This window comes from Urocitellus parryii, chromosome 16 (assembly GCF_045843805.1).
Source record: "Urocitellus parryii isolate mUroPar1 chromosome 16, mUroPar1.hap1, whole genome shotgun sequence".
Classification (NCBI taxonomy): Eukaryota; Metazoa; Chordata; class Mammalia; order Rodentia; family Sciuridae; genus Urocitellus; species Urocitellus parryii.
In genome coordinates this window covers 22,134,409-22,160,257 of record NC_135546.1, presented here as the reverse complement: position 1 = coordinate 22,160,257, position 25,849 = coordinate 22,134,409, and the positions used below count along the sequence as shown (strand labels likewise).

The 25,849-nt window shown below is 46.2% G+C and overlaps 1 pseudogene; it reads left to right on the top strand.

Annotated features, from left to right (window-relative positions):
- The first annotated feature begins 19,850 nt into the window (after positions 1–19,850).
- LOC144250626 (arylsulfatase D-like) lies at positions 19,851–24,473 on the top strand (annotated as a pseudogene).
- The last annotated feature ends 1,376 nt before the right edge of the window (positions 24,474–25,849 follow it).

Sequence of the window (25,849 nt, the reverse complement as noted above, 5' to 3'; positions counted from 1 at the left end):
GACAGCTAACATCATCCAATCACTGGCTGAAATTGGGTAGAGTGACAGATTCTTGGCCCCAACCCCTTTCAGGAGGAGCTTCCGGGCTGTGCTGGGAACAAATCCAGGTGGGAAGCTTTGGCTTAACCTCTGGGACAGAGGTGACACTTGGCGCTGAGCTAGGCTTCAGCCATAGAGTGCTTTCCCAGCATGGCAAGGACCTGGGTTTAACCTCAACACAAAAACAAAGCACAGCTTCTCCAGGAGGCTGAGGCTGGAGGAGCCTAAGGTCAGGTCAGCATCTGCAAACAGTGAGACCCTCTCTTAAAATATGAAAAGGTGGTGATGGAGCTCAGAGGTCAGGGTCAATCCCCTTTGGGTTTATTCCCCAGTACCTTAAAAAAGAAAGAGCGATATTTATATATATATTATATATATATATATATATATATATATATATATATATATATATATATATATATTTTATATACATTTTGTATATATGAAATATATATTATATATTTTTTTATAAAATATATAGTATATATTATATATTTTATATATAAAATATGTATTATATATAATATTCTATATATAAAATAGATATTTTGTATAATATATTTATATTTTTTATATAAAATATATATTTTATATATAATATATTATATATAACATATCTATAAAATATATATATATATATATATATATTTTTTTTTTTTTTTTCCCCCAGGTGATGCGCAACCTCAAGCGACTTAGAAAGACACGGGTCTCCAAAATTTGAAACACTATTTAAAGATATCATATATATGACCCATATATAATATCTAAAAATGAAAACTATTTAGTAATTCTCCTCACCTCCTGGCCTCTGTTGCTTTGAGGAGGCTCCTGATCTATGAAAGGAAGCAATTGGGGTTTGCTCTGATACTCAAGGTTCCATCCCCAGCAGAAAGTGTGGGGGAGGAAGGAGGGCGATCCTCTAGGGCAGCAATGTGCCATGGAAATAAAATGGGTGCTTTGGGCTTAGTGTAGATGTTCTACTTCGACTGTTAGGAAGCCTTCTGCAGAGATGTGACTCTGGTGACCCCGCAGGTCTGGTCAGGTATTCAGCCAAAACCAAACAGAAAACGTTATAATGCAAAGCAGGAAAGAAACTTTGACCAGTGCAGCTACACCAGGAAGACAAGGAAACCCTGTCCTTACCCTGTCTTCAGATGCTGACAAGGACTTTGAGATTTTATAGAAAGGGTAAGCATAGGCATGCATGGATAGAGGAACTTGTATCTAGGATTCAGTATTATCTGTAGGATTTAAGCTTCAGGCATCTGTGGTCTTATAACTTGTCTGTGAGCTCACACTCACTTGCCCCCTTGACACATGTCACTCTATTGCAAAGACTGACCTCACTTTGTCAGGAGGAAGTCCGCCTCCTGTGTATTCTTTCCATGTCAAGGTCTTCAAGAAAAGCCACAAGCCCTAGGAAGCAACATACCCCCAGTAGCTGACCCAGCACTCTCAGCATCCTGGGTTTGAACTGATAGTCCAATCAGAAAGAAACCAAAACCCTGCTCAGCTGGGCCCATTAACCCTGCATATAAACCATAAAATATTGCCACTTAGGGCCAATACTGCCTGTCATGTCTATCCCCGTCTTGGAAATTAAGTACAACTTTATTCTCAACTCTTAAGTTGGGCGTTGTGAAGTCTATCACATCCTGTTCACTGGCGCAAGTTCATTCTACCTAACAATATTGCCCAAGGCAAGGGGGGGGGGCTATTGTATAAAAAGTCATATTCCCACAGGTGTGGAAAAGTGGACACATAGCTGCCCAGGGCTGAGAATTGAATTCCAGGTGCCTTTATTGTCCCCCATGGTAGAGATTGAATTGAGGGCAGGGGGACTTTGCCACTGAGCATTCCTTTTATTGTGGTTCAAAGAAGGTGGGTGTGAGCATAACTGTAATGGGCCTGAGAGAATAACTCCAGATGTTGACTCCAACCTACTATCAATCCAATGAAGAAGTTGACAAATCAGAGGGTGAGGCCAAGCATGGTTGTTCATGTCTGTAATCCCAGAGGCTCAGGAGGCTGAGACAGAAGGATGGCTAGTTTGAATCTAGCCATCAGCAAAAATGAGGTGCTAAGCAACTCAATGAGAGCCTGACTCTAAATCAAATACCAAATATGGCTGGGTATGAGAATATAGTATTTTGCCTTAAATGTACAATTGAGACATAAGAAAGGCAGCCTGAGGGCAAGTAGAGCAAAATGGAGAGTCACGTGTACAGCCCCAGACTGTCCATGTGGCAGATCCCGAGTCCATGCACCTGAACCACCCTGGACCCACACAGGAGGTAGGGGAGGGGTCACCCTGACCAAGAGAGAAAGGAACAGTGTTGATTTAGGTAAAGGCAAAAGTATCTAGGTCTAAGATGCACTCAATCCAAGAAGACTTTCCTGGCACAAAAGGACAAAGGGAGTTGGGGACAACTAAGGGTGTATTGCTTTATATAAAAATATGTGTGGGGGGGGTTGATACCAGGAATTTGACTGAGCGCTGCCTAACCACTGAGCCAAACTTCCAGCTCTCTTTTACTTTTACACAGGGTCTGGCTAAGTGGCTTAGGGCCTCCCTAAGCTGCAGAGGCTGGCTTCCAACTTGCAGTTTTCCTGCATTAACCTCCCAAACCACTGGGATTTAAGGCATGTGCCACTCTGCCCTGCAGCGTACTTCTTTAAACAGCCCAGTGGGACACAGGGAAATGCAGATAAAGATCTGGAAGTTGGTGCACCCCATAGTACTTTGCCAAAGAGGAACTTGGGTGGGAAGCGGGGACCCTTGTGAACCAGAGGATAAAATGCTGACTGCAACTTGCCTGCTTACCCAGATGTTCCATCCTGTAACACTGTCAGCAAAAGCTGTGCTTTTTCTGTACCTGTGTCTCTTAGTCTTTTAGGGGACACAGGCAAGAATGGTGGGAACAGACGGTTAAGAGAATAATCCTGTAAAATGGGCCCACCGTGCTGACCTGCACATGCATTCTTTTCCAAAAAGCAATTTACCTGCAACTCTGCCTGGAGTAAGTGCACAGGAGATGTCCCATTCCTCAGCAGACTAGTAACCTGCTAGAGCAGCCTCCACAATTTAGCTTCACTCTATCTCAAAATAAAGCTTGCAATAGAGATGTAGTTCAGAGGCCCGGCATGGTGGCACACACTTCAAGTCACAGCAGCTTGTGAGGCTGAGGCAGGAGGACCATGAGTTCAAAGCCAGCCTCAGCCATTGTGAGGTCCTAAGCAATTTGGCGAGACCCTTTCTCTAAATAAAATACAAAATGTGGCTGGGGATGGGGCTCAGTGGTTGAGTGCCCCTGTGTTCAATCCCCAGTCCCCACCCCCCTCAAAAAAGACATAAGAAAATAGAATGTTAAAGGGCAGATATAAATCTAAGGACATCAACAGTGACATTATATGGGAATTGACTGAGCAATCCTATTCAAAGGTAGAAGTCATCAGAAAAACTAAAAATAAAACAATGTCCAATTCTACGCACCTGAGACCCAGATCAGGAAATGTAATGAGCAAACTAGTCCCATCTTTGCCCCAGATCTCCCTCCTGGCTGCCTGAGTGAATGCAGGTTGGGGATCTGGCTTCCAACAAGACTCTGATCAGGAAGGGGAGACCCAAAGAGGTATGGGGAAGCCCTGCGAGAGACCAGGTTCCCCTTGGTCAGGATAGCCACAAAGGGCTTGGGGTTTGAGGTGGGCTCTTCTTCCAGCAGAAGGGCCAAGCCAAGAGCCTACTACTAATGATCTACTATTGAAACAAAAAAGGCATTAGTAGAAAACATACTATCTCTGGGACATAACCAACTTGGAAGATCCAGATGATGATGATGATGATGATGATTATTATTATTATTATTATTCTGCCAAACATTCATCAGAAGGATCTTCATCTTTTCTCGATTTTATTGGGAAGCCTTGCACTTGGCAGTGGTAACACAGACATTTTCATTTGGTATGATGCTTCAGCCTCTCCACAAACCACGGAGCAGAGGGTTCAGTCACAATATTTATTACAGTGGCTTTTTAGAGCATTTTAAATCAGTTCTGATTTTTCCATCAGCATTTATCTGACTATGAAAGCTCTTGGAAGTAATTTAAGTCCAACATTAAGAGAATCCCTATGTCGTAAGTTTGAATCAGAGCCATAAAGACTGTATCATAGAAGCAAGGACTTCAAAGATCATGAGACCAGGAGCTGGCCTAGATCTGGTTAACTGGCATGCACCTGTTTCAGACCTGAACCTTAACTTCAGCAGAGTGTAGCTCTGAAACATCAGCTGATAATAACTAAGATGAGCTGTATTCATACAGGCTACAGGATAGTCATCATCCTTTCTCTTAATTCTCACATTTAAGAAGTCTGTTAGGTCTGTCAGTGATGTAGATATTCTGAAGGCAAAAGACAAACATCCTAATATCCTTTTGGGTGCTATCTCACTGAGTATTAGGGTATTACCAATAAAACCTCCAGGTGACAGGCATCCTCCTGTAATTGTTCTTGTCCATTCTAGGAGACCAGCCTAAATGCATCCACTATTTCTAGGAGACCAGCCTAAAATGCATGCACTATTTCTAGAACTCTTGTGTGGTACTGACTAGACATTTGCATAATACTCAAGAATACTCAGGAATAATACTTAGGAAAGGTGCCCATTTCTATTGTAGAATGATCAGGGCAACCCTACATTGGTGGATACCTTATGTAAATAACTGGCCTGTAGAGAAAAATTCTATTTCAACAATGTTTCTATTTGGACAATGGTCCAGATAAGAAGTCTTAATTTCTAAGGGCAGCATGATTGTCTGGTTTAGGTTTCTCGTTAGGTGTCTGTTCCTTAAATAGAAACCCAGACAACCTGTTTGCCATAAAATCAACAAATAACTGACCACTACAGTCGGTAAGATGAATCTAGTTTCATGGGTGGACTTTCCAGTCCACACTACAATGCACATTAAAAATGGATCTGAGGGCTGGGGTGGTGGCTCGGTGGTGGAGCGCTCTCCTAGCACGTGCGAGGCCCTGGGTTTGATCCTCAGCACGACAAGAGAAAATAAACAAAATAAAGGGATTGTTTCCATCTACAAGTAAAAAAAAAACAAATTAAAAAAAATAGATCTGGGAATGGGTCCATAGAAGTCTTTTCATAATTTTTACTTACCTGACAAGCTCATGTAGCTGTGTGGTTGTAAACTCTGCAGCTAGAAGATTTACCTCTTGTGTCAGGTTTTTGAGTCATTTCCATGATGACAGGCTTAAATTCTATCTTTTCAAGTCTGATTTAATTTACTGAATCATATTCAGCAGCTGTGAACATGATTCAGTAAATTCAGCAGCAGTCTCAGTTTTTATTTTTTATTTTTTTGATGGTGCTGGGGATTGAACCCAGGGCCTTGTGCATGTGAGCAAAGCACCCTAACAACTGAGCTATATCCCCTGAGATTCTCAATATTACAATTAAAAAAATAAATAAATATTTTGTAAGATCTAGTGTGTGCCTCTGGGGTCCTGTGTTCCCCCTTTTCTTTAATAAAATTGAGTAAAGACTTAGTATAAACCATAGTATTATCAGTTTAAGTTATAGATAGTAGTACAAGTATTTAAATGATCAGATTTATCTTGTATTGATTATTGTAATTTCCCAATATATATGCTAGTTTATCCATCCTAACAATTTAAAAGGAATCCTCAATCTCTTTCTGAGAGAAGGTCTCAAAATATCTTTATGTCTCAGAATACTATCCTTTAAATTGGTGTCTCTCAATTGTCTTTTTAAAAAATGTCATTAAGCATTATATAAATCCTAACATATTTTTATGGATAATAGTCCAGTCAGAGAACTTCTATCATGTCCATGAATTTTCAAAAAGGTTTGCAACTTTTATTGCTCAAAACTAACATACAACTTTAATTTGGAGAACCTCAGTCCTAATAAAATTCTCAGATCTCAAAATGATTCAACAAAAAAAAAATATGCAAGAATGGACAGTCTGAATCAATCAAATTTAGTCTCCAAGGAGAATTGTAGAAAAAATAGAATCTAAGTCAGCAGTTTAATGTATTTAGTGTTTAATCAAGGATGTGAATTTATTCACCCAAATTACTCCTTGCCTTAAACAATAAGAATAATTAGGCAATAAAGACCTTGCTTAAAGGAATTAAACTTAATATTTTAATAGCTCTTTATCATGTCAAAATATGAACAGAAATATTAGCTCAGTATCAGCATAGAGAGTAAAATCAGGGAAATAGCGTGAAATATCCTTGAATTAATCAGTTAAAACTTTTAGTCAAGTACATATAAGTCTTTTTTTTTTTACATTTCTATATTATCTGTCTAATTAATATTATAAAAAATATTTCTATTTAGGAAAATATTTTATCAGAAAAATCTAGAATATAAAGATCTTGGTTTACCTAAAGATGATTTCTTTCTTCTTAGGACCTCCAATGTGTGTGCTTCTCCTCTGTTGTAATTCCTTTTAGAATTTTTCCTGGTTACACTTTGAAATAATTTCTGAAAATAATATCTGAAAAATAATTATCTTTGTACCTTGATAAAAAGAAATATCAATGAGGGTTGGGGTTGGAGTTCAGTGGTAGCCCGCTTGCCTGGCATGAATGAGGCACTGGGTTCGATTCTTGGCACCACATACAAATAAAAAAAAAAAAGTAAAGGCCCATCAACAACTTAAAAAAATATATTAAAAAAAAAAGAAAAGAAATATCAATGAAAATATAGTTAATGTCCTTGAATATTTCTGTAGACAAGGGCATAACCTATAATTAACACAGTATAATTGATTAACTTTATGTAACCACGTGGTTCTTAAGATATTTTGGATCCATTTCAATTTGTTTTTAACTAAGAGTGCACGCCTGCATGTGACGTCACATGATGTAGCTGATGATCCTTGTGTATACATTCATTTCTTTCTTGTAATTATATAATCAGGAACAAGAAGAAGGATTTTGGGGGTCATCCCAGGAACATGGATGGCTTTGTTTCTATGATAAGCAAATGCATCCCCGAGTCACAGCCATGTGATCTAGTAGGAGATTCAGAAAACACACACACAAACACACACACACACACACACACACACACACACACACACATAGGCTGAACCCTTTAATTGAGGAGAAGCCATTCAAATGAGGCCAGGGGTCAGGTTTCAGGGGGCTGAGTCTAGCTTCCTGATGTCTGTTGTCAGCAGGTTGACTGATATCTAGGAAGGCCACACCCAAAGGTAGTTTCCATGGAAAATTCTATCCCAAATGGGGCAAAGGAGTAGGACTCTTGCAGGAACACACAGCTGCAGAGTTCTTAGGGTCCCTGTTAGCCTCAGATTGTGTCACTGAGCAGCAAGTGGAGACATACTCTAAGATCCCCCAGATTTTAGAGATGGGGGTATTTGCACAGAGCATATCAATAACCTTTGGTGAGTTAAAATAACACTGCAGAAACTCTGTTCTCATCCAGGACAGGGGCAGCCTTACTGTAGGATCATCCCCATGCTCATGACCGAAGGTTGCCAATTATCATTTTGAATTTCATCCTCAGGGAACACCATCAAACCAATAGCCATATTCAGCGTTTCATGATTCTGAACTGATTTTTTTAATTGATCAACCACCATTTAATTATGAACTCACTAGAGTTCACTATAATCTAGACACTAGAAAGAAACTAATCAAATATGTAATGGGAAATAGTGTCTCCCTGTTCATCAGCTTTTTTTTTTTAAAGTATTTTCACATTAGAATTATTTGTATTGTTATAACTTAAAACATTAATTAGTAAAATAATGTTATATTGATGTATGCCTAGATTTTGGAATGCTTCAATCTAGAGACTGTTTTCACATTATTCCCAACCAACATTGGCAACTTAGTGAGGCCTGAAGCAACTCAGTGAGATCCTGTCACTAAATAAAATATAAAGAAGAGCTGGGCATGTGGATCAGTGGTTAAGTGCCCATAGTTTCAATCCTCCCTACCAAGAAAATAAAATAAAAAATGTTTAAAAGTGCTTCCTGATTGTACCTTCAGTATAATTCTAAGACACTTTCCTCTCTCAAGATCACCAAAATTCCCTCTTGTTTTTCACCCTGATAATTCGAGTAATTTCGGTATTTGCATTTCTCTGTGTTCCATGACACTAGAGTATATTTTGACACATTATATATACATACAGTGTAACTATTTCTGATTAGGATCCCAGTCTTTTACTTGTACATGATGTGGAGTTACCCTGGTCTGTAGTTACATATGAACATAAAAATGTGTCCCATTCAGTTTACTCTCTTTCCTATACCATACCCCTCCCTTTCCATAATTTCCCTTTATCTAATCCAATACACTTTTATTTTTTTCCCTCCTCAACCTCCCTGTGTGTGTGTGTGTGTGTGTGTGTGTATCACATTTTCTTTATCCATTCATCTGTTGAAGGGCAACTAGGCTGATTGCATAGTTGAGTTATTGTGAATTGAGTTGCTGTAAACATTTTTGTGGCTGAGTCACTGTAGTGTGCTGATTTTTAAGTCCTTTGGATATAAATCGAGAAGTGGCACAGCTGGGTCAAATGGTGGTTCCATTTCAAGTTTTCTAAGGAATCTCCATACTGCTTTCCAGAGTGGTTGCACCAATCTGCAGTCCCACCAACAATGGGTGAGTGAAACTTTTCCCCACCTACTCACCAATATTTAATGATACTTGTATTCCTGAGAATGGCCCTCCTGACTGGAGTGAGAGGGAATAGTTTTAACTTACATTTCTCTAATTGCTAGAGATATGGAACTTTTTTTTCCATATATTTGTTAACCATGGATGACTTTATGTTTAGTGTGTGACTGGTGCTGGGGCTGCAGCTTCATCATTCTGCAGGACAACTTTTGAGTTTTCTAGAATCATTTTAGAAACACTTCTATCCTCATTGAAGTTCTCAGTCCATTTACTATAATGAATTGTTCACAATTGTGTGGATCATTCCATCTTCAAATACTCCCATAGGTTTATAAGAATCCAATCTCAGGCTAGAACTTTGTGGTTTGTTCACTGTAGTTTTTCAGTAAGAATTGATTTCACTGTGCTGAACCACAGAGTTTTGTCATGTATTTGAAAGAGTGGGTCAGAGTTGTGATTTTCTTTACAAATTGATGTGGGTTTTACGGAACTTCTCAATTTCTCTCCAACTGTGGAGAATACACTGAATCCTTATGTCAATTTGTGGTGCACTGTTTTGTTTTACTTTTTTGGAAATTTAAAAATATATTTATAAAAATTTATCTGACTTCTACAAAACAATTATAGAATTCACAAAGATTTAACAAAATTCAAGCCCAATTGAAGTTTAATACAATAATCTTTCCTAGACTTGTTAGGCTCAAATTCAGGACCCCCAAAAGACCACCAGAGACCAAGATCCATGTAAGCAGCAAAGAAGTGTTTATTGGGAGCTAGCTCGGGCCTCCATGTGCACCCAGCAACTGGTGATGCTGAGAGGCCCCTAGCCCAGGGTTTGCAGCAGTTTTATAACTCTTTGGGGAAGGCAGGGATCCCCACATACATCATAGCATCTCTTGGCAAATCATCACTCACAGCAGGAAAATCATAAAACAACTCTAACACATGATTAGCACATTCACTGGTGGGAACAAGTTGGGTAGGGGTGATTGATTAGTACAGAGGGGGATTCACTTGAACTGGTTGGTTTAGGCCATGAGGGTTGTATGTGCTGAACTACGTGGTTTCCCAACATGTTATCAAACACCATAAACTACTGGGGGGTCATCTGGCATCCCAGGTAGTTTCCATGTCTCATGCTGATTGGTGGCTGCTAGGGGGTTACTATGGGTCCCCACCTAGACTGAGTCAGGGACACCTGGCACAGTGGATATCTCCTGTTATTTGCAGACAAACAACTCAGCAGGGTGCATTTATGCCTAAGAGTGCTCCCTGGGTCTTCTCAAGGACAAGGGTCATGCCCCCTTCCTTTGACAGGCTTTGCTCTGAGGTGCAGACTGGTTGTTCAGACTCAATGGCATTTTTGTAACAAAGGTTGGAGGATCTCTGATCTCTGTGCCCTACAACAGATGAATGGATAAAGAAATTTTAGTATATATACAGAATAGAATACTACGCAGCCTAAATGAAGAATGAAATGATGGCATTTGCCAGCAAATACAAGGAAATGGAGAATAGTATGTTAAGAGAAATAAGCCAGTCCCAATAAATCAGAGGCCAGATGTCTTCATAGATATGCAGATCTAATTCACAATAAGGGAGAGGTTCTTGGGAAGAATAAAAGAATTTTGGATTAGACAGAGGGAAGTGAAAAAAGGGGAGGGGTTATGGAGGCAGATTGAAAGTAAAATAAATCAGATGTCATTACCCTCTGTACATATATGACTTCATGACCAGTGTAACTCTATAGCATGTGCAACCAGAAGAATGAGGAGGTATAATCCACCTATGTAGAATGTGACCAAATGCATTCTGCTGTCCTGTGTAACTAATTAGAATCGATAAAAAATCTTTTCAAAAGTACATTGTACATTTTTGTATAAAAACAGTATCTAGTACTTGGGAAATAATTCCCAAGTATTTAAATGAAATCATGAAGATTCATAGAAGGTCATTGAGCAAGCAGAAAGCAGTTAAGATTATAATGGAAGTCTTGAATCAATCATCACTCAGAGCAAATTTAATGTAGAAAACAATAATAACAGAAAGAAAACAATTCAGAATCCAAGTAGGAAATAGGAGTCACATCCTGAATGTGAACTTGGACTCTGGGAGTTCAGCTGTCCGTCAAAGCACTGTGTCTCTCTGCCCAGCCACAGGGTGCATTTGTGAATGGGCTGCAAACTCTTCCTATTTTCTGTGTTTCCTGCCCCAGGATTTCTGCTGAATGCTGTGACTAAACATTTAACCACTTGTCCTCAAATTCCACTTCAGATCTACTTCTGAAGAAAACGTTTCTCCTCCCACATAAAGAATGATATAAACATTTCAATGGCTTAAATATGTTTAATTACCCCCCACACTCAAATCTCACTGCCTTGCTAACCCGTGTCCAATGAACAAGTCACTTTCTGGGTTTTTTTGAACTTCTTGACTCTTTTTCAAGCACATGTACCTCTTCCTTGCTCCTCTTCATCCTCACATTTTAGGAAACTTCGTGGAGACTTGGGACACTCTCCCTTCACCTGTGGGCTGAAGCCAATAATTTGCTTTTATTCATGAAGGGTGTCTCTGGGACCTGGACCAAGGAGGCCTCATCCGTGACACAAAACAGCCCTGGGCCCAGGTTGAGGAGTGAGGTTCAGCAAGATATTGAAAAGTTTTCAGCACATGTCAAGGGGCGACATGGTGCACAAAGAAACAAACATATTCACTGATATTGTCTCAGTATATTACTCTGTCCCTATTTTTAATTTTTTTTAAGTGTCGTTGGACACAATACCTTTATTTAATTTTTATTCATTTTTATGTGGTGCTGAAGGACAGCAGGTTGCAAGTTCTGAGCAGTCTTCAAAAGGAATCTGCTGCCCTTAGGAGGACCTTTATTTTTATATCATTTTTGTAGATATCTTTCCAGGTAGTTAATAAATAGTCTCAAAGCCCAAAACTTATTTGATGTCCATACTTTTCAGGAGTCACAATCTTTTCTGACATATTGATTACCTAAGATATATTGAGGACATGATTTAGAATATTTTCCTGTAACCTTTGCCAATCATGATTAAACTTGTACATTCTCACCTTAATCACTAGGTGCACACTGTTGTGGAGCAGGTCACTCAGAAAACACACCAACTCCCTGTTCTGTACAAATGGACAGAATTTAGCTGGCCAGCCAGGGACAGCTCCCTGCAGGACCCATAACTGTCTCTACAAGGAATACCCCCAAGCCTGAGCAGGAGAGAAGCATTTCTTACATGATATTAAGTCTCAGGGTAAATTGGAGTCTGTTTGGTCATTGCCCATATAACCTGGCCCATAACACTATACTACACAACTCTACTACATGTCTCCTGTTCTATTATTAACTTTTAACTTTAAATCATACATAAATTATTTCATTAACTTTTAACTTTAAAGCACACCTATAATTATTAGTAAGCTTTCTTACTTTTAATCTAAAGTCCCAGTAAAACACACTTCAAATAGTGAAACACACTTAAAATAGTGAAAGCCTATTATTCCAAGTGACTCTAAAATATATCTATATTAATTTTACATTATTCTATTTTGAATTTCCCAAGTAATTTCCTTTTTTTTTTCATATGACCTATTTAACTCTTTTCTTAAAGTTTCCTTGATCCTTGGTCAAAGCCCACCAAATCTCATGTCTTTTTAATCTTTTAACTAAAGGGCAGGTTCTGCACCTCAACCCATTTGCCATTAATATTAACTCTGTGTTTTCCACTTTCATCATGAATTCCTGTGTGAGGCAGAGGAGGGGGTGTTAATGGGGGGAATGTATTTTTATGAGCCTCTTGTCCTTGAGGGGAATACTATAATCTTCCTTTAATTAGCAAGTTACATAGGGTGGTCCTTGTTGGCACAGTGATTGTTTTTCTGTAACTACTCTATTGTACAGGTTGTGGCTTTGGAAGGGAAGGGGACATTAGTGTACATTGTTAACCCTGGGATAAACATTTCTTGTGGATTAGGCTTTTCTCGGCAACTTTGATTGGTAATCTTTTCCCTGTGAATTTCTTAAGGAATAACACTATTGTTTGCATCCTGAGAGATATTGAAACATACCTTGGGGCCTGGCTCAATTGTGTCCTTGGTCTCATTCTGGGAATTTTCCTGCATTCTCAGGGAACACGTACTTTTATTATTGATTGACGTACTTTTATTATTGATTGACATACTTTTATTATTGATTGACGGATGCCCTGTTCTGCATATCAGGAGGATCATGAACCAAACACTTAACATCCCCCATGGTTTCGGTTTCCAGATGGTGTGGCCCTGCCACAGCATCCCCCACACTGTGACCCTGTCAGACAGCAGATGACAGGAACCCCTTCACCAACGCCTGATTGTGAAAGAACCCCAGGAAAAAAAAATATAAATTTAATTAAAAAAAAAAAAAAGAACTGGGAAGTCGCTTCAGCAGAACCCAACATGCCTGCTCTGTACTGAACAGGTGATTGAGAGCTGCCTAGGCCAGGAAGCCTTTCACCCCAGTCTTGAAGAGTGGCAGCTGCACTAACTGCACTTAAGCATTAAGAGCTTGTTAGGCCCAGGGATGCTCCTGAGCTGCTCAAAAGGTGGGAAGGAGAAGAGCTGAAGGGGGAAGGACAGTATGGAGCAGCCCAGGACACAGTAATCAAAAACCTTGTAGCTTCCTGTAGGGAGGGGGCAATTCCAGGGACAAGCTATCTTAACAGCAGATTGGCTCAAGGGCAGGTTCCCCATAAGGGTGGAGGAAGGGCACTGACAGAATTGACATTTCAATCCCTCAGGGAACAGTCTCCAACTTGCCAGGCTCAGCAAAATTGGCCTCACCCCTTTTCCCTGTCTAGACTGACTGGTTTAATTCTGGCTTCACCCCAGGCCCTGCGTGCACAAAGGAGCAAGAGTCCAGCCCCCTAGAGATTCCAAATGTGGAACCTGGTGGAGCTGAATTCCCACCAATTCTATGAGGGGGCAGTGGCTGTCCCAAGACCCTTGGAAGGAATAAAAAAAGGGGGGGGGTGTTCCCTAAGCTGCCCTGGCTGCCTGGGGAGTCACCCTGCTTGTGCCCCATCCAGAATAAGCAGCTCCAGAAGCCCCAGCTTCACCAAGAGGTGGGGACCCTGGAGAATCTGTTTCCAGGCGCCACTCCCCAGGCCCAGAGTTGGGAGGTTAATCAGATGAAGTGACCCATCGGGGTCCAGGAGCGCGCCCACCAGCCCGGTGGGCGGAGACACCAGCCCAGGCAGGATTGCGCCCAGATCTGGGGTCAAAGTCCTTCCCCGGTGACAGCGCACAGCCATGGGATCTATGCAGAGGTGCGCTCCCAGGCCCAGGGGACGTGCCTAGGCCACCGCCAGGTGCTCGGGACCCTGGGACTGAGCCACTCAGGCCTGGGGAGGGGAAGAGCGCGAGACCCTGGGAAGGAAGCCGAGGTGCTCCGAAATGGCGAGTAACCAAAACCCAGCCCCAGGCGCATTCTCTGTGCGGCCCAGAGAGCAGCGCTGGGGTGGGGCGCAGAAGGAGGTGGGGGGGCCGAGCAGGAGTAGGGGGCGAGCAGGAGGAGGGGGCGCAGGCTGAGCAGGAGGCGGGGCCCTGGTTGAGCCGTGGAAACTGCGCCTGCGACTAAAGCGGGGCTGCTCCCGGGTCGTAGGGGGTGACACATCTCCCCACGCTGAGACCCTCGGGCCTCGGAACGCCTCCAAGACCCGCTCCCTGCCCCCTCATGGCCTGTGTCCCCCACACCAGGTCGGCAAAGATGCGCTGCAGTGTCCCCCCACTAAGACCCGCTCTGCCCCCTCCCATTCGGAGCCGGGACCCCTCCCCAGGGCCAAGTCCCACAATCTCTATAAGGCAAGTCCCCTGCCCCACCCTGACACGGCTGTGACACCCTCCACATACACATTTTTAAAGACACGCAGCCTGATGCCCGTGTCTCCCCAATAAATTCGTAGTCTTCCGTGTCCCGTCCTGGTCCCCACCCCCAGCCATGCCCAGTCACACAATCTAAGACAAAATTCTGTCCCTCCCCCAACAGGGTCTTGACCCTGGCTGAGACTCCTGTCTGGTCTCCTCCCCATATGGCCATCTGGCGCTATCACTCCCCGAATACCACCTGGTCCTGACTTGGGGCTCGGCTTGAGTCCCCCCCACCCCACCCGCACACCCCGCGCCCTCTCCCTGATGCTGCTGGGGAGTCCCCAGGAACAGTCTAAGCCACTGCTGTCCCGCTCCAGGGCCTCTCTCCCCTCCCCCCAGCACTGACGGTGCCTCCAACACTAGGGCGCCACTGGACCCCTGCGCCGCCCCTTCCAGTCCTAAGTCACTCCCCACTTCGCTCCTGGGACGAAGTGTCCACCCTGAGGCAGCTCCGCGGTGCCCAACACTAAGGCCCACCCCGAGCATGTCCAGTCCCCCCATCCTAGGGCACACCCCTTGCGACACCCCACTTTAAGGCCTAGTCTCCCCCTAGACAGGCCCTGGTGGGCACCTGGGCACGTCCCCTCCCATCCTCAGCTATGTGTTGCCCACTCACACTGAGGCACGCCCCTTGCTCCACCCCCAGCAATCCCCCTCTAGGACACGCCCCTTGCTCCGCCCCCTGCAGTCCAGTGGGCACTTTAGAACACGCCCTCGCGCCGCCCTCCACCCTGTGTCCCCCTAGGAAGGCCCCATCCAGCTCCTGGGCGCGTCCCCCTCGGAGCCCCAGCTCTGGGGTGCCCAACACTCAGGCCCGTCCCTGGCCCACCCTCAGCACGCCCACACCCCCACTCTAGGACACGCCCCGCCCTGCTCCTGGCCCCCAAGTCCCCCATCCCGCCCCAGCGCAGCTGTGCACGGCCTTACGATCCTTCCCCACGGCCCGCTAAAAACCGCTGGGTGCGGACCCTTGACTTTCCCTCATCCCCGCCCCCCGCCACAGCTGGGCCCCCACCCCCACAGCGCTAGGACACGCCAGTCCTGCTCTGGGTCTTCCAGTCTGCCCACTGCGCCCTCGCGCGGCCAGATCCTCCAGCAGTGGGACCGGCCTCCAGTCCCCCAGCCCCAGGGCGCACAAGATCAATGGCAGCCCCCCGCCCCTTTCCTCCAGCTACCCTCCCCCCACATTGTGACGTCACACTGACTCCGCCCACGTTCTCTCCCCGGTTGCCCCACCCCCAGCGCGTCCTGGATAGCTGAGTCCCTCTGGGTCCTGGGGCGGGTGGAGCCCAGGACTCGTCAGTGAAGCTCCTAGTAGTCGCTGGGGCGGTGGGGCGCCTGGGCCCCTGTTCAGAGGCTCAGGGACTCTCTTCTCTGCCGGCTGCACTGCGTCTCTGGGGTTGCTTTGAATCCCCCATCTGTGGTTTAAAATCCTAGTGTCCCTGTGAGTCTGGTCCTGCTAGTGCCCTGCCTAGATTATAAATTATACGTTATGACAGGCATCTATATATACTGGAAAAGTATAGTCTATATAGGGTTAGATACTAGCTGAACTTTCAACATCCTCTGAGATTTTTGGAATGTGTCCCCAGAGGATAAAGAGGGGACCTCTGCTGTTTGCATGGGGTTAAAGTGGAGGGAACTTTCTTATTAGGAGGGCTCAGTGTCTGATTGCTTGCTGAAAATCTCCAGTTTGGGTGCAGGGGGGAAAATGGGCCTCTCTCAGCTTTGGTCTTGATTGGCCATTAGCAGTAGGGACTCCACCCTGGTTTTCTTGGGCTGCTGGATTCCCTGCAAAACCAGAGACTTCCCAAAACTGGATGATTTTCTTGGGGCTCAGTTGGCATCATAGGAGTTTGGTTCAATCCCTCACCAGACCCCTGACATCTACATATGCATGGTGTAAACTTTGCATGCCAAATCCTGTACATTTATTTCTTCTGCAGGGACTCCACCCTGCTTCTCCTCCTTGTATGTTTGCTTCTGCAGACCTGTGAGCAGAAATCGCGGAACGCCTCCAAGCCAAACATCCTGCAGATGCTCTGGGCATTGGGGATGTTGGTTGCTATGGGAACTTACACTGAGGTAGAGTGCGGTTTTGGTGTTGGGGTGCTGCCTTGTGTGCAGTTTCGTGGAATAATTCACTTAAAATCGACCAGTGCAAATGAAATTTCTTAGTGCTGCAGAACTCAGCACCAAAAATGATTATTTTCCAACAGTAAAAATAGGGTCTTATCCCTCTCAAACGACTTGAGGCCCTGCTGGGTATGTAATTGTTTTTCTGGGGCTGCTGTAATAAATAACCAAAAACACAGAGACTTAAATGTAATCCAGGCACCACCACCCCTCCCCCAGCCCTGGAGGGCGGAGGCTGAGACCAGAGTCCCAGGCTGAGCTCCATCCATGGGCTCCAGGGAGGCTCCTCCTGCCTCTCCAGCTCCTGGGGCTCCAGGTGGCCCCTGGCAGAACAATATAGTGGCCCCTCAAAAGCTTAAGATTGAATCACAATATGACCCAGCAATGCCACCGCTGGGTTCAGACCCAAAGGATTTGAAAGCAGTGAGTCCAAAAGATACTCGCATATCCTGTGTTCACAGAAACCCTGATCCCCAGTATGTCTGGACACTAGGGCAAAACGCATGTCTTAGTGGGGTGTGGGGGAGCCAGGGCCAAAATGGTGGCCAAGAGAAGGTCTGAATGGGGGTCTTTGGAGGCCAGAGTATCTTAGAGAGTGTGGGGTATTTTCTTATTTTGGCTAAACTGGGTAGAGGGTTACACACAGGCTTGTAAAATTGTACTCAGTTCTGAGTCCTTTATTCTCAGGGTTAGCAAATCACTAGAATTTTACCCCAAATCCATCAGCCTGAATCTTAGGTATCCACTTATGAACGAGCCATTCCTCCACCCACCCATCTGTCCATGTTTTCATCCAGGCATCATCCATTTGTCTATCTGCCCATCCACCTATGGTGGAAGGATAGATGGATGGGTGAGTGGATAGATGGATGGATAGATGGATGGATGGTGGGTGGGTGGGTGGATGGATAGATGGGTGGATGGATAGATGGATGGATAGATGATTGCCTGGATGGATGGATGGATGGGTGGATGGGTGGATGGATAGATGGATGGATGGATGGAGAGATGGTTGCCTGGATGGGTGGATGGATGGATGGGTGGATGGATGGATGGATAGATGGATAGATGGATGGATGGATGGATATATGGTTGCCTGGATGGATGGATAGATAGATGGGCGGATGGTGGGTGGGTGGGTGGATGGATAGATGGATAGATGGGTGGATGGATGGATAGGTGGGTGGGTGGATGGATGGATAGATCAGTGGATGAGTGGATGGATGGATGGGCGGTTGGGTGGGTGGGTGGGTGATGGATGGATGGATACATGGGTGCCTGGGTGGATGAATGGATGTGTGCCTTGGTGGGTGGATGGATGGATGAGTGGGTGGATGGGTGGGCAGATGGGTGGTTGGATGGGCAAATTGGTTGATGGGTGGATGGGTGAATGGATTGATGGGTGGGTGGATGGATGGGTGGGTGGGTGGATGGGCAGGCAGATGGGTGGCTGGATGGGCAAATGGGTGAATGGATGAATGGATGTATGTATGGATGGATGGTTGAATGGTGGATGAATGGGTTGGTGGGTGAGTAGATGGATGGATGGAAGGAATGACATGGTTCTTTAGCCTTGGTCCTACTTGGTACACTGGCTCAGATCACTCTGTGTGATGGGCCCATCCTGTGCATTGTAGGATGTTGACCAACATTTCTGGTCTCCACCTGCTGCTCACCAATAGCACCACATCCCAAAGTGGGACACCTCCAGTGTCTCTGCACTTTTTCAGTTGTCCTCAGGGGAGCAAAACTTTTCTTATGGGATGTCACTGAGTGGTCAGCTTTAGGCGCATGAAGAACAAGGTCTGAGCTTTTATAGCTTAGCTCCCACCAGATGCAGCCTCCTCCAAGGGAGAAGGGAAGAGAGTAGCACCTGTCATCTGACAGTCCGTGGGGAATTCCTTGAGCTCTAGGGGCTGGGTCACTGCCTTTGGGATTCGTATCTACAGTGAGATTCTCAATCTATTTTTGCACGTCTGACTGCAAAAGCTCTTAGGTGAAGTGTTTCATCTTCTCTTTGAATTTTGCACCTGAGAAACCTGGTAGGAAACTCAGGGTGCACCCTTCCTGGATGCTGATGGGATATTTAAAGCATACAAGCCCCCTGGGTTGCATAGGCCCCCCCCCAAAAAAAAGAAAAAGCCAAAAACTTTGCCTTTGTGTGTGACATCGGTCATCTCTTCCTTCAAATGTAATTTTGTTGGGTTACATCTTCCTCTAAGAAGCCCTGCGATGTAACCACAGAGTTATTGTGACAAGGGGTCCCCCATAACCCACCCTAAGAGGAGAATGTCACCACGCAGATGTGCATTTCGTACCCAAATCCACCTAAGGTCCTGGCTGAGCCCAGACTGCCTGGGCTCAGAACCCATGTCATTCCCCAGCTGGACAAAAGCGTCTCTGGCAGCCCGTGTTTATACTCACTGTTCAACATCTGTAATTCATCACCCCCAGAAAGTGAAACGGGCAAGGTGTCTGTGTGCCAGCCCCCCAGGCCAAAGCCAAAATTCAAAATCTGGGGTGCCCTTTGTTGCTTTGGCAACAGCTGAGGTGGGGGGAGGGCTGTAGGAGGAACCGCCCAGGGTGAGCCTCATCTGTACTTTGCAAACTCAGAGAAGTGGGCTCACTAAGACAGGTGCCACGCAGCCCAGGGAAGTTCCATGCTGGCCTCTTCTGAAGCCCAGAGCATTCCCAAACCTTTCCCAAGTGACATTCATCTGATTTTCTCAGGACCCACAATATCGACCGGCTGAAGAAGGAGGGCGTGAGACTCACCCAGCACCTGGCAGCACACCGGCCCCCCCGCCCCTCCGCTCTGCTCCCTGAACAGAGTCACTCCGATCAGGTGGGTGTCGCAGGGACTGTGGACAGCAGCTCCCGGCTGCAGCCTGGACCCCATCACTGCTCTAGCTGGGTAGCCATCCCGCAGAGAATGGGAAATTGAAAGCTAATGTTCCCTCCTGTCACCTTCCTGCAGTGTGTGCTCCAAACAGGGCCTCGTATGCCCTCACCCCTCAGGACCCTCAGCCCCCGTGGGTGTTAAAACCCACGCACAATGCCGGGCATGGTGGCTCACGCCTTTCATCCCAGCGGTTGGGAGGCTGAGGTAGGAGGATTGCGAGTTCAAAGCCAGCCTCAGCCAAAAGGAGGCCCTAAGCAACTCAGTGAGACCCTGTCTCTAAGTAAAATGCGAAATAGGGCTACAGAGGTGGCTCAGGAGTTAGGTACCCCTGAGTTAATCAAATGGGAGTCACAGATAACCACACACCTCTTCCTGAGGTCTAGATCGTCCCTAGCTGACCTGGGACACGCAGCACCTGGGAAATCGTACTGATATTCAGAGAAAAAAATTGCTCAGGGTAAAAACACCCAACACAAATGTCTGTGCACGTCTGGTACAGGAGAAATGTTTTTTTCCTTCTGATATTTTCCACGTACCAGCTCTTATCAAATTGCCAGGTAGGTGCCCTTGGTAGGCTGTGCGGAGGGATCCTTCTGGGACGGGATGACCACCATCATTGGTGGATGAGAAACAGAAATATGGTGATTGACAGGTGAGAGACAATGCTCCATAGATGATGATGGTGATACCATCAATGAAGGAAGATGGATTAATGGTGCTCAATTGATAGCAATCCTGTGAATAGATAATAGAGGAACAGGTGATAGCTAATGATGGGTGATAGAGGAATATAGAGGTGACAGATGCATAATGCACATACAGGTGACAGATAAATGATGTGTGTATAGAAAGGGGATAGATGCAACATAATGATACCTGGATGATGCGTAATGATAGATAGATAGATAGAAAGATAGATAGATAGATATACTGGGTTGGTTCTCATGATAGGCAAGATGTGTCCAACTTATGCAGCTGACATTGGGGCAGATGATGCTCAGTGGTGGGGTCATTCTGTGCACAATAGCACATTTAACAACCTCTCTGATCTGCACCCACTCCATACCCAGAGCACCACCTCCCACCGGGTCCTCTACTGGAACTCGGGCTCAGGCGGGCTTCCTGCCAACAAAACCGCTTTTGCAAAAATCCCAAAGGAGCAAGACTATGCCACTGGCCTCGTAGGTATGCGGCCTCGTTCACCTGATTCCTCTCCCATCCAATTGTCAAGGGACCAATTTCCTCTGGAGGAAAAACAAACAACAACAACAACAAAAAAATTTTCATCCTTCTCCGCCTCCCGAGTTGGTATCTGGCTCCGCTCGGGCCCTCTTGGATGGTTTCCAGTTCAGAAGTTCTCCTCATTGCAGAGGTTTGGGGTTCTTTGATATATATTTTGAGTTCTTTCCTTCTATGAACCTGTCTATCTTCTTCAGCCCCAAGGAATCAGAAAGCTCTTCAGAGCCTGGCTCCGCTGCCTGTAATTCCAGTAGCTTGGGAGGCTGAGGCAGGAGGACCACAAGTTAGAGGCCCACCTCGGCAGTTAAGCGAGGCCCCAAGTAAATCAGCGAGACCCTGTCTCTAAATAAAACACAAAAAGGGCCGGGGATGGGACTCGGGGGTCGAGTGGCCCTGAGTTCAATCCCTGGTACCAAAAACCAAAAGCAAGTCTTGGCTGAGGTCACTCATGGCCTCCGCTGATTCAGGATTTCCTCTTTGGAGGTTTTCTTTCCCCTGACCGCATCCAAATGCCCCCGGGGTTCTTTTACCCAGGCAACAGCGTGCGCCCTTGGTGTGGCTGACCACCCACCCCAGCTTGCAGGAAAGTGGCACCAGGGCGTGAGCTGCGCATTCCGCAGGTACCACTGCCACCACCCGGTGAACCACGGTTTCCACTATTTCTACGGGCTGCCCTTCACCCTGATCAACGACTGCGACCCTGACAGGCCCCCAGAACTGGGGGTCATCATGGCTGCCCGGTTCAGCCACTACACCCACATCCTGGCTCTGGGCGTCCTGATGCTCACGGCCACCAAGCTCAGAAGCCTCCTCTCTGATCCCTGTACCGCAGTCGTGGGCACGGCCAGCCTCGTCTTCACCACGTGGTTCTCCAGCTGTGGGTTCCTGCGACCCTGGAAAACTGTGTGCTTACGCGGAACCACCAGGTCACTAGCAGCCCATGGATGTGGGGAGCACCACCAGACGGATGCTGCAGGAAGACACGGCCTACATCCAAAGGTGGGGACCCTCACTATGGGGGGGCAGGTTCTGAGCCGTGAGCCAACCTGGGGTCCCATAGCAGCAGGTACATTGAAAAGGTCCAAACTCACACTTCATTCACAAAGGAAAGGAAGCTATCCTTCTTCATGGCTACACAGTATTCCACAGTGTATATGCTGAAGGATTTCTTTATGGAGTCACTTTGCCCATGTCTGTCATCCTAGCAGCTGGGGAGGCTGAGGCAGGAGGATTGGCAAGTTGGAGGCTAGCCTCAGCAACTTAGAGAGGCCGTAAGAGACTCAGTGACACTCTGTCTGTAAATAAAATATCAAAAGGACTGGGGAAGGGACTCACTGGTGAAGCACCCCTGGGTTCCATCTCTGGTGCTAAAAAAAAAAAAAAAAAGAAAAAGTAAAGGTCCAACCTCTTCCTGTTAATTGGTTTCCACACTCAGATTTCTGCGTTGAGCTACCCAGGTTACACTGGGAAGTATCCAAGTAGTGATCATGCATCAGGGACTCCTTCCAAGGCCCAGGGAATGCCTGAAACCCCAGAGAGTTCCCAACCATTCATATATAAGTAATAAATAAATATTCATACATATACTACAATATATAGCTATTTCCCTATGCGTACATACCTATGAAGATATTTAATTTATAAATTAGGGAAAGTCAGAAATTAGCAGCACCTAATAATAAAATAATAATGATGGCAATCTTCTGTAATACAGGGTGGGTCGATGGGGTGTCCCGTCCCTCCCTCTCAAAATATCTTCCTGTACTATACTGACCATGGATGTTGTTTTACTCAGACAAAATTGCCACTGTGATCAAAGGTTCCAAGAAGAACATTTGGAGGAGGAAGAGTTTATTTGGGGCTCATGGTTATCAAGGTTCAGTCCATGGTTGGCCGACTCCATGGCTCTGGCCCAAGGGGAGCAGAACAAAATGGTGGAAGGGACTGAAGGAGGAGAGCAGCTCAGGACAGGGCACCAGGAAGCAGAGAGATCTCTGCTCATGAGGGACAGGATAAAGACCCCAAAGGCACAGCCCAGGGATCCCCTCCTCCAGCCACACCCCACGTGCTACAGTCACCACCCAGTGAGTTCATCCAAGTGGATTAAACCACTTCTAGGTCACACCTCTCGTAATCTAATCATTTTACCTGTGAACTTTCTTGCATGGTCTCACCCATGAGTTTTTGGGGGACCCCTCACAGTGAAATCCCAGTAGGTGAACCCAGGTCACGGACCTAGCACATTCAAGGTCCACTGTGGACGCCATCATCTCCCGTCCATAATTCAAGTGGTTTTCTTCTTTCACAAACAAGGACAGGCCCTTTCTCCTCTTTGTGTCCTTGCTGCACGTCCACACTCCTCTGATGACCTCGAAAGCCTTCCTCAGGAGAAGCCGCCACAGTTTATACAGAGACAATGTGGAGGAGATGGAGTAGTTTGTAGGTAAGTCAAGATAAAGAACAGGGGAGAGTACACCCCACTTGTGTCCCTTGTTTGTTCATTTCTTCCCAGTGATCGTCTAATTTTGCACAAAACCAATCATTTTGTTAGCAATCAGTTTTGTGAGGAGCTGTCATTCAGCGTCACCCTTACCGGTTACAGGAAGCAGCGAGAAAACGTTAGCTTTCAGCATCGTGGAGGAAAAGGGCTCTGCTTTCGGGGCTTGGGGACACGCTAGAGAGAAGCAAGAACTTGCAGACTCTGCCATCTGGGAGGGTTTCCTGGAGACGTGGAAGCCCTCGCAGGTCAGGTGACACGTCCTTGCACGAATATCTTGACATCTGAGCTAGGTGAGAGGCAGATGTCCCCAAGGAGTACAGCAGCTCACATCCCTGTCAATTGGCCTCTGTGCCTTCAAGGGTAGGAAGGACCGCTGGTCTCCGCGGTGCAGGGAGCTGGGTTTGCAGGTGTTCCCTGCTCTGCAGATTATGGACATCGTATATTTTACTGCTATTGGTTGTGGTTCCTTCCACGTGGGTTGGATTCTGTCATTGATTTTCCCTGCCCCGGGCCACCCTCTCACATCCCTACTTTTATTAGGGCACTTGACCCCACGGGCACCACACATCGAAACCACGCCTGCTGGCAACATCCTGGATATTTTTTGCAAGTTTCTCCTGGTTTTCGAGGTGACACGGTGCTAAGCAGACCTGGGCATCACAGTCTCAGCACCATGATCACACGTGTCCCTGTGGGCTCTGGGCAGGGGGCTCTTTCTGTGAAGGTCCAGTACAAGGTGTCTTGTGCATAGAATTGAAATCGCATGTCCCCAGCTGAGAACCATGTGGGTGCACTCTCTGACACCTTCCACCTTCTCCACAGGTAAAGCCCTCCATGCCCTTGACTAGAATGGTCTGAAGAACTCCACGCTCACCTACTACGCCTCTGATCATGGAGGGTCACTGGAGGCCACAGATGAATACCAGCAGCTGGGGAGGTACAACAGGATCTACAGAGGTGAGGGGCTAGCCACGGGGAGAGACGGAGACAGGGAGCCAGAGGAGTCCACATCGGAGGTCTCAGAGCAAGGAGACTAGGGAGGAGTAGGGGGGATGATGATAAAGAGAAGGAGGAGGAAGAGACAGAGGTGGAAGAGGAGACGGAGGAGGAGGAGGAGACTGAAGAGGAGGAAAGGGGATGAAAAACAAAGACAAGGAGGAGGAAGAGGAGGAGGAGAGATGATGTTGATGAGGAGGAGGAAGAGGAGAGATGAGGAGGAGGAGAGGGAGGAGAAGGAGGAGGAGATGGAGGAGGAGAAGGAGGGGGAAAAGAGGGGGAGGAGGAGGAAGAGGATGAGAAAAAGGAGGAGGAGGAAGAGGAAGAGAATGTGGAAGAGGAGGAGGTAGGGGGAAGGAGAAGTGGGGGGAGGAGGAAGAAGAGGAGGAGGAATAAAAGGAGGAGGAGATGGAGGAGAGGTAAGGAGGAGGAGGAAGAAGACGAGAGATGAGGAGGAGGAGGAGGAGAGGGAGGAGAAAAAGATAAAGGAGATGGAGGAGCAGGAAAAGGAGGCTGAGGAGAAGGAGGAGGAGAAGGAGGGGGAAGAAGGAGGAATAGATAGAGAAGTAGGGGGAAGAGAAGGAGGAGGAGGAGGAAAAAATGGACGAGGAGAAGGAGGAGGAGATGGAGAAGAGATGATGATGATGATGATGATTCGGAGGAGGAGGAAAGATGGCGGAGGAAAAGAGGGAGGAGGAGAAGGAAGATGAGGTGACAGCGGAGGCAGAGAAGAAGGAAGAGGTGAAAAAAAGATGGAGGAGAGATGATGATGATGAAAAGGAGGAGTAGGAGAGATGAGGAAGAGGGGAAGGAGAATGAGGAGGAGATGGAGGAGAAGATAGAGGAGGAGGAGAAGAGGGGGAGGAGGAGGAGGATAAGAATGAGAGAGATAAGAAAGAGGAGGAGAAGAAGGAGGAGGAGGAGATGGAGAACAAGGACGAGAGGGAGAAAGAGCAGGAAGCGAAGGAGAAGAAGGAGAAGGAGGAGGAGGAAAAGGAGGAGGAGGAGGAGATAGAGGAGAAGATGGAGGAAGAGGAGGAGAAGGAGGAGGAGTAAGAGATGGAGAAGGAGGGGAGGAAAGAGATGAGCATGAGAAGAAGAAGGAGCAGGAGGAGGAGATGATGTAGGAGGAGAAGGAGGAGGAAGAGATGAAGGAGGAGGAGGAGAAAGAGATGAAGGAGGAAAAGGAGGAGGAGATTGAAGAGCAGGAGGAGTAGAGGGAGAAGGAGCAGAAGGAGGAGGAAGAGGAGAAGATGGAGGAAGAGAAAAAGGAGAGAGATGAATAGGAGGAGGAGAAAAGGAGCAGCAGGAAAAGAAGGAGATGGAGGAAGAGAGGAGGAGGACATGGAAAAGACATGATGATGTTGATTAGAAAGAGAAGGAGGAGAGATGACGAGGAGGAGAAGGAGGAGAGGGA